At 53.6% G+C, this 11,494-nt stretch overlaps 1 protein-coding gene across 3 annotated transcripts in view; it reads right to left on the bottom strand.

Moving 5' to 3' along the window:
* NAV1 (neuron navigator 1) overlaps positions 1-5,345 on the bottom strand; it is a 209,578-nt gene extending 204,233 nt beyond the window's left edge. For 2 of the 3 annotated variants that reach the window (XM_059059033.2, XM_067027116.1), the window contains exon 1: positions 5,151-5,345. The gene's annotated coding sequence lies outside the window, so the exon portion shown is untranslated. The remainder of the gene's footprint in view (positions 1-5,150) is intronic. The other variant, XM_059059054.2, reaches the window with a different exon arrangement.
* Between the last annotated feature and the right edge of the window lie 6,149 nt (positions 5,346-11,494).

The raw sequence follows: 11,494 nt of genomic DNA on the forward strand, positions 1-11,494 counted from the left end.
CAGAGGAGGAGCCCGGGCGGCGCGTGGCACCTGCTTCCGGACCCTGAGAGGCTGTCCCCCCGCGGGGCAATAGCACTCGCGCTGCGTGGTTCATTGCTCGCCCCCCACTTTATTCGGGGGTGCATTGGGTGAAGCCCATTCACCTTTGGCATCTTCACCAGAGTCAGTCACACCCACGAAAGATAAACCCGGGACGAACGCTGAAGGACAGAGCATTCAAATACAGAACCAGCTGCTTTCAGCACACGGTCGTGGGGGGTCCCCAGCCGGAGGACCCCGGAGGGGATGCTTTAGAGGCGCCTGTGGTGCCTGGAAAGCTAACACGGGGCTTCGTGACAAGGTCCTTTCCAACTATGAAGGTTTAGTTCTACAGAAGTTGGCATTTATTCTATTTACAAATGGATTTTAAAGTCAGGGAGGGATGTAAAGTGGGTCAGTGTTTCTGTCCAGATGGGGAGGGAGTTGCGTCACTGAAAGCGGTGCCCAGCCAAGGGTTCCAGGGGGGAAATCAGCTCAGCCACCGAGTGGTTGTAACCCTCTCCGTGCACCAGAGTCACGGAGGCAGCTGTGTCCAAACCAAGGGAGGCCGACACTCTGGGGCTGGGCCCAGGGACCCGTCCGTCCTGGCCAAAGCTCCCCAGTGAGTCCAACGGGCCGTCAGGATGGAGCCACCGAGCTGGAAAATGCAGCTCACACTGGGGTGGCCTTGGTGCCCTCCGAGCCCCATGAAGACCCGGAGTCAGTTCACGACTACACCTGGGTAACCTCATGTCTACACCTAGTGAGCTCATGTCTACACCTGGGTCACTTCATGTCTATATCTGGGTCAGCTCATGTCTACACCTGGGTCACTTCATGTCTGTACCTGGGTCAGCTCATGTCTTCACCTGGGTCACTTCATGTCTATATCTGGGTCAGCTCATGTCTTCACCTGGGTCACTTCATGTCTATATCTGGGTCAGCTCATGTCTACACCTGGGTCAGCTCACGTCTACACCTGGGTCAGCTCATGTCTACACCCAGGCTTGTCAAACATCTCTGACACAGGGGCAGTGGTTGAGCGAGTGCCTGTAAGTCAAAAAGATCTGAATCAAAATCCCTCTAAGATGTTCCCTTTGGACATGGTGTGAGGTCCTTTACTCCTTCAATGCCTCAAAGTCCTGACTTTTCTAGTTATTACAAAGTTTTCACAAATTCACAGACATAGAAGGTAGGATGGTGGTTGCCAGGGGTTGCGGGGTGGGTGGGTTTACTGGGGACAGAGTTCTAGTCTGGAAAGATGAAGAAGTTCTAGAGACGGATGGTGACAAGGTGACACAACAATGTACTTAATGCCACTGAACCGCACACTTAAAAGTGATTAAAATGGTCAATTTTATACTATATATATTCAACCACAATAAGAATTTTTAAATGTTTAAAGTACAATAACTACAAAGAAAACTATAATAAACATGCACCCATCCACCCAACTACAGAATGTTAGCACTTTGCCAAATTTTCTTCAGTTTTTTAAATTAAAAAATGAAAATTTGCACATTTAAAAAAAAAATCTTTCAGAGGGATTTTTCTCAGGAATTCAAGGGTACTTCAACATAAGAAAATTAATGTAATTATCAAAACACAGGATGAACTCAACTGACACAGAAAAAAAGCATTTGACAAAAATCCAACACACTTGCATGATAAAATACACTTAGAAAAGTTGCATTAGAAGGGATTTCTTCAACATGGTAAAGAGCATTTATGAAAAACCCACAGCAAACATTCTATTCAGCGCTGAAGACTGAAAGCTTTCCCTCTAAGATCAGGAACAAGACAGGGCTGCCTGCTCTCACCAGCCACTGAACGCTGGATGGCAGGTTCCAGCCAGAGCAGTTAGGGAAGAAAAAGCAGTAAAAGCCATCTGCCCTGGAAAAGAAGAAGTAAAATTATCTCTGTTCACAGTGGACATGACCTTGCATATGGAAAATCCCAAAGAATCCACCCACACAAAAGCCAAAAGAGCTAATAAACAAATGTTTCAGGTGACAAGATCAACACACAAAAATCAATTGTGCTTTTACACACGGGCAGTGAACAATCCAACAAAGAAACTGAGAAAACAGTCCCACTGAGGAAAGCTTTCAGAGCATCGGGGGACTGGGCATCAGAAGAGTCTCAGGGCCCCTTGAAGTGGGGACATCTCGTTATTAATGGTCCTTGGTGGAGAAGCACGCGTCAGCGGGCACCTTTAGTTTTTCACGTGTGTGAGTGCGTCTCTTACTAGAATCAAGGAGAGCAAACAGATCTGATGGGGGTGATGGTCTGTGCGAGAGAAACGGAACCACAGCCGCAGGCAGACCAGAGTGACCTGGGGCTCCGCCATCTTGCCTCCCTTCACATCTCAAGAGCCACAGGAAGCTGGGAAGCAAAATCCCAGGCCCCTTGGAGGAAATCAGGCCTGAGTCAGCCTTCCTAGGAGGGGGGAGGGAACAGATCAGGCCCAGGAAATTGTTTACGTAGCGGGGGAGGGGTGTTTTCCACTTGAAAAGTTGGTGGGGTTTTTTTTTTTTTAAGTTGAAGAAGGAACCAGAAGCGTTTTTAATGATTGTTTGGTGACTCGGGGCCAGAAGGATGGAGGGTTTGCCCAGGAGAGACACATTTCTCAGTTCTCCGTCGTCCCTAGACTCTAAGAGCTGGTGGCCGGTTCCATGACAGAGATGCTCTCCTTTCCCCCTTGTTTCTGTTCCTCTCTCTTGCCAACAGCTCTGGAACATCTTCTGAGATCCGCGGACAGCAACACTAGGAAGAGGAACTTTCTGATGCATGGAAGTGATTTTGGCTGAAAGGGAACGAGCCCTAGACCGGGAGCCAGAAGCCCTGCGTTCTAGGCTGGCTTCTGCAGCCCCAGCTGTGCAGCTTTGAGCCCCTCCACTCCCTCCTGTAGGCCCCGATTCCCCGCTGTAAAGGGGAGGGCAGGGCAGGGGCTGGGAGGGGAAGACCTCTTTCCACTAGTGCTTCTAAAGGCCAAACGCTTTAAGAATTCAAAAGAACTTTAAAAGAAAAGGGAAGTGACACTGATGGAAAATGGAAAGATGAAAAGAGAGACAAGTTTTAAAAGGTGGACAAGGGCTGTTTCTTCTCTAGCCCATGCTTTCCCACTGGGCCAAAGCTGGGCTAATACCAGAGGCTCCCAAGGACTCAGGAGGGGGCCAGGTTTGGGAAGGGAAAGAAAAACAGCATTCCTGTTCTCAGTTTGCTCAGGCCAGGACTTCCCAAGGAGATCCCAGAAAAGGCCTGCATGCCGAAAGCCTGCCCACCTGTGCACAAATCAACCTCATTATGGACCAGGTTTTCACGGGAAAAGGGGGGTGGGGGGTGTGGGTGGAGGCAAATCAAACGACTCCCAAAAGAAAGACATAAATAAGAATAAATGGGCACCGGAGTTGGCTGGGAGACCTCTGGGTGGTACCTAATTTTTTTTTTCCCAATTGTATTAATTTGGCAAGCGCTTGAAAGATGCCTGCTGAGTGTTGGGCGTGGTCAGACGGCAGCGGGCAGGAAGAGGCCTTCACAGGGAGATAGAAACACAAAGCACAATGGAAACCTGCCCTGGGGGAGTTCGGAGTAGGGGCTGTTCCCTCTAAACCTGGGGAGCTGGGGAAACAGACCCTAGAGGCTGGAGCACAGATCCGAAAAGCCTTGGCCATTCTTTTCTGCTCCATGGTACACAAGTAAGGAACGACCCGCTCGCGGGTCATCCAGGAAGTGAGCAACACAGGCTGATACAGAACTACAAACTGATCAGCAACTTTCCCCTAGAAACCACTGGTGAAAGTACCAGTAAAGGACCACTGTAGAGCTCATCTCGGGCGAGGTAACTCACAATCACTGCGATTCCCTGTCTCATTTTCCCAGTTTAATCCCAAAGACACACAAACCCAAATTCAGAGCAGGATACAAAACATTCATAAGCAGGCTGGAGTCATCTGTGTCTTTGGCCTGAAGGGAGCCCAGGTCTACCTAGTGGCAGCTCCGCCTACTTGGGGGAGGGTTCTTTGTGTGAAGTCCTGCATCCCCGTTATAAAAGAGTCGCAGGGGACAGCGCATAGGGGAACAAGACGCGGGCAGGACGCAAACCCAGGCAGACCCTCTACTTCTGCAGCGCGAACAAGGCCGCAGGCTTCTCAGCTTGAATTTGAACGAGCCAATGGCGTGCCAACCACTGAAACGGGAAGCCAGATAAACAGCACATTATCGAGGGGGATCCGGCGCGTCCCAGAAGCCGGCGCCAGCTGCGCCCTGGGCTGTCTTAACAAAGTCCCATTGACTCACCAGCTGATGTTCCCATGTTGGGCTCGGGGACAAGGAACCCTCTCTGCAGGGTGGACGTCACCGCTGCACACCATCCCCACCGCCCCCACTCACGCCTCCCCGACCCTGCCTCCCCTCTCTGCCCCCTGCAGGCTTGGCCAGTTCTTTATCTTCCGACCAGTTTCCGTCGGCTCTGAGCGTAGAAGGGACCAAAGAGCCCAAGCACCGGGGACCCGTGGGTGAGCTCCCAGAGCGGCCACCCTCTCTTTTTCCCTCCCTCCCAGCTGCTCCGGGACGCTTTCTCAGGCGTGTCAGGAGGACAGCCTCCGGGGCTCGTGCGATGCTTCTCGGTGCATCCCGGGGCCAGAGAGCGTTTTCTGGAACAGTGCGCCAAGGTCACCTGCCCAGCTTGTTCAGCTCGCTCTGTGGGCAGGGTGTGTGTGTGTGTGTGGCCGGGTGTGTGTGTGTGTGTGTGGCCGGGTGTGTGTGTGTGTGTGTGTGTGTGTGTAATGGAGCCCTCGGTGTCTCCGATCAGACGATCTCAACACACTTTCAACAGCAAGGCAAGGGAAACCGAGGCTCAGAAAGGTTGGACCTGGGTGGCCCATGGTGAGTCAACTCCTGGACCAGACGCGCAGCCCCGCGGGGACGTGTAGACACACACCTTCCCGGGAAGCCACCAACAGCCGGGCTGTTATTCCAGCGCCTCTCCCGCGCCTCCCGCGGGCGCCAGCTCTCCCCCCGGGGCTCGGGCCCTCCTGCCCCGCAGGACCCGCCAGCCCAGTCCCGCAAAGCGGGGAGCATCAGACTCGAAGCCACCCCGCGACCGCCAGGTCCCTGCGCGGGCCACTCACCCGCGCGCCTGCGCCCCGGGGCCCCGGGGCCACGCATCCCGACGGCGCCGGCCAGGCCCACGGCGCGAGGAGAAAGTTCTCTGGCTCCCGCGCTGCTCGGCCCCCCCGGAGTCTCGGCGTCCGCGCTCCGGTGGCGGGTGGCACTAGGGCCGCGGCCGGCCCGGGCCGCACGACGCGGAGGGAGGCGGCATCCCGAACAAAGTGCGTCCCCTGCCGGGCGCGGGGCGGAGCCTGCTGACCCGCTGCCCCGGGCACACGCCGGCCGCCTCCCCGGGCCGGGGGCGGAGGCTGCGCGCCGAGCGCCCCGCTCCCCCCGCGCTGTGCCAGTTGAACCCGCAGAGGGGCGGAGGCGCCGGGCCCTTCCAGACTTTGTCATTGGAAAGCTATTCCCGTAACCCTTTCCTGCCTTCGCCTTCCGTCCCGCCTCCGCGGCCGCAGAAAGGCGGGGCTGGGTGGCGGGGCAGGAAGCCTCCGCACAATCAAGCCTTTCCTCGGCCGGGACCCGCCGCTTCCAGGCCCGGCCGCCCCACCCCCACGCGCCCTCGGGCTGCCGCCCGGCGGCAGCTCTTAGGAGCGCAGACAGAGGGGTCGGCCGGCCTTCCCGCCCCCTTCCGCCCGCGCCCCCTTCCTTCCTCTCTGTTCTGTTCCGCTTTCTGGGCTGGGACGCGGATGCAGAGGGGAGGGGAGACCCCAGAAGGGCCGGGCATATAGTAGGTACTCAGTAAAATGCGTGGGGCTTTGCCCCACCTCGCGACCCTGCCACTGCCCTTTCTCCTTCTAGGGCCTGGGAGGGGGAGGAGGGGGGAGGGGAGGGGGAGGAGGGAGGGGGAGGAGGAGGGGGGGGAGGAGGGAAGGGAGGAAGAGGAGGAGGAGGAGTGGGGAGAGGAGGGGGAAAAGAAACGGCCAGACCCAGAGAGAGTGGCTGGAAGTGGGGCTTCGGCCAGAACCTAGCGCAGCCTGGGCAGTGCGGCGTCCACCGACCCCGCCTCCCGGGCGGGACAGGGCAGCGGAGGTCAGGTGCCTGGGCTTCTGGAGCAGGCGGCAGTGCGACCAAGGACCCACCGGATTGGGACCAGAGCCGTCGCCCGCTCCAGCCAGCAAACATGATTGCTTATTTCCGGGGCCAGCTCCCCGGGAGGCCTCCCAGAGTTTCACCAGCAACGGGTCAACCCGAGGGGAGGAGGGTCAGCAGAGTCCTGTCCCCCCCGTCAAGTCGGTCAGTCAGGTCACAGTGGCTGTGGACCTAAGGGGGTGATAAAGGGACACTAGACAGTGGACTAGCAGTGACATTGAGGAAGTTACCAACTAACCAGGGAAAAGGATTTTTATATGGCTTTTGTCCTTGAAAGGAATGAGTTGCCTTTTCTTTGCGGGGGAGGGGGCCGTCTCGGAGGGACACATGGGGCGAGTCCCTGCGCTGTGGGTACAGTGGCTGAAAGTGTGGGCTCGAAGGCAGATTACCTGGGTCCGTATCCTGGGTCTGCTCCTCATCAGTCATGGGAACCAGAACGAACTCTAACCTCGGACCGTTTCAGTTTCTTCACCTGTAAGTTGGGGTAATGACAGTTGCCATCTCCTACGATTGTTGGTAAGAGTAAATGTGATAATCTAGGTGACACACTCAGAAACATTGATTATTATTTTGATCTCTGAGTCATGCAACCCTGCATCCAGTTTGGCATTCAGCCATGTGCTAACTGGAATCTCTTGCTTTTCACAGGCTCCTCGGCCTGCAAAGGGGAGCCTGGTCCTTTCTCGAGGGCTCATAGGGTGGGCCGGCCGAGTTCCTCACCTCCTCGGTCTAGGGACCAAGGATTACACAGCAGGCTTGCAAAGCAGTTGCAGAGACTGAACTGCCCTCTGGTCCACGGTGAGGCTGCACACGGGGCCCCACCCATACTGGTAATGGTGGGAAGATGCTGTTCCTTGGGCGCTGCATGGGGAAGAAGGCTAAAGCCATGGTTTTCTTTTTCTAACTTATTTATTTATTTATATATTGGCTGCGTTGGGTCTTTGTTGCTGCGCGCGGGCTTTCTCTAGTTGCGGCGAGCGGGGGCCACTCTTCGTTGCAGTGCACAGGCTTCTCATTGCAGTGGCTTCTCTTGTTGCAGAGCATGGGCTCTAGGCCCGTGGGCTTCAGAAGTTGTGGCATGCGGGCTCAGTAGTTGTGGCTCGTGGGCTCTAGAGCGCAGGCTCAGTAGCTGTGGCACAGGGGCTTAGTTGCTCCGCGGCACGTGGGATCTTCCTGGACCAGGGCTCGAACCCGTGTCCCCTGCACTGGCAGGCAGATTCTTAACCACTGCGCCATCAGGGAAGTCCCAAGCCATGGTTTTCTAAGGGGTAAATCTCTTCCATCGTGAGATCAGTATTTCTCTCCCGTTCATGAATGGCTGACCATACCAGCCCCCCGACCCTGCTCCAAATGGCCCAGTCACAGACCTGCAGCAGTGAAGTGTGTCTGGATAAACACGCTGGCATACGGACAGGTAGGGGGGTGGGCAGGGCATAAACAGACCAGCTCTAGTTGTGCTGAAGGGCAGAGGCAGTGACAGCTCCTGAGAGACGAGGTGGTGGGACAGGGCGGCAGAGAGAAGCCACAGTGACCGTGGGCGCAGGGCTGCCTGGGTGGGAAGTAGGGTCCCGCCCAGCTCGGGAGAGGCCTCTACCAAGTGCCTGCCTGTAAGCAGTTTTCCTGCGAACACCGTGATGACTCTCTCGTTGTAAATCAAGCACGTGGCTTTTCCTTAAATATGAAAACCAGTCAGAAGTAAAGGCAAGGGCCTGGCCACCGGGAGCGGAGAGTGGAGGGGCTGGCCACAAGGGAAACGCTGAGATTCAGACTCAGGCTCATACCCCCACCCCCACCCCCACTGCAAGGCGGCCTCCAGGCCCTGCTGACCTCCCTGTGACTCCTTAAACCCCACAGCTGCCCCTGGTCCCCTCCTCCAGCCACGGCTTAGAGCCCATCCTGAATCAGGGCAGGAGATTGTTAACGAGAGGATTATTGTCAACGTGACAAATAGGTTTTAAAAAATCAGCCCAGGAGCCTGTTGTCACGCCGTGGTCTCAGACCTGGCTTGAGCTGAGATGCGCTGGGAGCCCCAGCAAGCTTAGCAAGTAGCATTTCCAGGCCTGGCCTGATTTCCTGGGGCCCCTGCCCATTTCCTGCCAGCTTGAGCTCTGAGGACCGATGCTGATCTGTTTTACGTTTGGGACCCGGGAATCTGCACTGTCAGAGCTCCCACATCCCACGTGGCCCGCGAGGCTCTGTCTGCACCTTCCAGCTCCTGTTAGGTGTGCAGAGCCGTCTGTAAGGCAGGGGCGGGCACACAGTACATCACTTTATTTCTTGAGCCTTTAATAAACGTCATCAGAGGGAGCCTCTGGCTTCCTCCTCGGAAGAACAGTGGAAACACACTGGATGTCAGAGGACCTGAGTCCACACTCTGGCGGGGCCCTTGCCGGAACACACGCTCATCCGAAAGCGGGGTGACACCCGGGGGACGCCACCGCCTACCGAGGCCTGGGTGAGCGTTCCGTGAGAGAGCCGAAGAGAACGTATGGTACGGAGTACTGAGCATTTGCCAGCAGAAGCTCGATTATCAAGCAGAAAACACATCTCATACCCCGGCCCCGCCCCATCCCACCTGCATCACATCCCCTCGGGTATACGCTCCATGTTCGAAAACTCGCTTTTCTTTTATTTAACATCTTTATTGGAGTATAATTGCTTCACAGTGGTGTGTTACTTTCTGCTGTATAACAAAGTGAATCAGCTATACGTAAACATATATCCCCATATCCCCTCCCTCTTGCGTCTTCCTCCCTCCCTCCCTCTCCCACCCCTCTAGGTGGTCACAAAGCACCGAGCTGATCTCCCTGTGCTATGCGGCTGCTTCCCACTAGCTATCTAGTTTACATTTGGTCGTGTATATAAGTCCATGCCACTCTCTCACTTCGTCCCAGCTTACCCTTCCCCCTCCCCGTGTCCTCAAGTCCATTCTCTTTGTCTGCGTCTTTATTCCTCTCCTGCCCCTAGGTTCTTCAGAACCATTTTTTTTTTTTTAGATTCCATATTATGTGTTAGCATAATGGCCACCATTATGCTATGTTAGAGAAAAGATTTTCTCTTTCTGACTTATTTCACTCTCTATGACAGACTCTAGGTCCATCCACCACCCTACAAATAACTCAGTTTCATTTCTTTTTATGGCTGAGTAATATTCCATTGTATATATGTGCCACATCTTCTTTATCCATTCATCTGTCGATGGACACTTAGGTTGCTTCCACGTCCTGGCTATTGTAAATAGAGCTGCAGTGAACATTTTGGTACATGACTCCTTTTGAACTATGGTTTTTCTCAGGGTGTATGCCCAGTAGTGGGATTGCTGGGCCGTATGGTAGCTCTATTTTTAGTTTTTTAAGGAACCTCCATACTGTTCTCCATAGTGGCTGTATCAATTTACATTCCCACCAAAAGTGCAAGAGGTTTCCCTTTTCTCCACACCCTCTCTAGCAGTTATTGTTTGTAGATTTTTTTTTTTTTTCGGTCCACGGGCCTCTCACCGCCGCGGCCTCTCCCGTTGCGGAGCACAGGCTCCGGATGCGCAGGCTTAGCGGCCGTGGCTCACAGGCCCAGCCGCTCCACGGCATGTGGGATCTTCCCGGACCAGGACATGAACCCGTGTCCCCTGCATCGGGAGCCGGACTCTCAACCACTGCGCCACCAGGGAAGCTCTGTAGATTTTTTGATGATGGCCATTCTGACCAGTGTGAGGTGATACCTCATTGTAGTTTTGATTTGCATTTCTCTAATGATTAATGATGTTGAGCATCCTTTCATATGTTTGTTGGCAAACTGTATATCTTCTTTGGAGAAATATTTATTTAGGTCTTCTGCCCATTTTTGGATTGTGTTGTTTGTTTTTTTGGTATTGAGTTGCATGAGCTGCATGTAAATTTTGGAGATTAATCCTTTGTCAGTTGCTTTATTTGCAAATATTTTCTCCCATTCTGAGGGTTGTCTTTTCATCTTGTTTATGGTTTCCTTTGCTGGGACCTAATGAAACTTCAAACCTTTTGCACATTTGTTTATTTTTGTTTTTATTTCCATTTCTCTAGGAGGTGGGTCAAAAAGAATCTTGCTGTGATTTATGTCATAGAGTGTTCTGCCTATGTTTTCCTCTAAGAGTTTTATAGTGTCTGGCCTTACATTTAGATCTTTAATCCATTTTGAGTTTATTTTTGTGTATGGTGTTAGGGAGCGTTCTAATTTCATTCTTTTACATGTAGCTGTCCAGTTTTCCCAGCACCACTTATTGAAGAGGCTGTATTTTCTCCATTGTATATTCTTGCCTTCTTTATCAAAACTAAGGTGACCATATGTGCGTGGGTTTATCTTTGGGCTTTCTATCCTGTTCCATTGATCTATAGTTCTGTTTTTGTGCCAGTACCATACTGTCTTGATTACTGTAGCTTTGTAGTATAGTCTAAAGTCTGGGAGCCAGATTCCTCCAGCTCTTTCTTTCTCAAGATTGCTTTGGCTATTTGGGGTCTTTTGTGTTTCCATACAAATTGTGAAATTTTTTGTTCTAGTTCTGTGAAAACTAGAGTTTTCACAGAAAACTCTATAGTTTTCTAGTTTCTGTGGTGGTTTGAGAAAACTTGCTTTTGAGGGATAGAAATCTGACTGTCTACTAACAACCCTCATCCTCTCTGGCTTGATCCGTTAACCAGCAAGGAGCTTCATGGGAGTGGGATGGGGGGGCGTGGGTGTGGCAGTTGTCTCCATGTGGCTACCCTGGCCTCAGGGTGCCAGGCCCCTGTGTTGATGGTCTAGACAGGGACCCAGGAGGAACGGTGTGTGGGGAAGAGCTGGCACTGGGCTGCATGTTTCAGGATAGTGAGGCTTGCCTTGTGCGGAAGATGCCTTTTCTCCCTTTCTATCACCAGGAAGTGAGCCATGCTGATAGCCAGTCACGGTGTTTTTCCAAAGATGGCTTTTCCAGAGGGGTGCTTCTGAAAGGGGCCAGCAGGGTAGGGATGGGGTGGGCAGGGAGACATGCTTCCCTTTCGGGAGGCTGGCTCTGGCTGGAGCTGCCCTGAGAAGATAATAACAGTCCGACGTACAGAGCTCTTGCTGGGTACTGACCGCTAGTCTGAGCCCTTAACATCTGTCTCATTTTTGTCACTATTTTGAAGGTGAAGAAATTGCGGTTGAGATCTTGCCTGGGTCCCCAGCCAGTTGGTGCTGGAGCCGGGACTTGCATCCCGGCAGCCCGGCACCCGAGGCCACGTGCCCTGGTGCCATGCAGATCCTCAGAGGAAAGGGGGGCTTGGCG

Source organism: Kogia breviceps, chromosome 1 (assembly GCF_026419965.1).
Source record: "Kogia breviceps isolate mKogBre1 chromosome 1, mKogBre1 haplotype 1, whole genome shotgun sequence".
Taxonomy (NCBI): Eukaryota; Metazoa; Chordata; class Mammalia; order Artiodactyla; family Physeteridae; genus Kogia; species Kogia breviceps.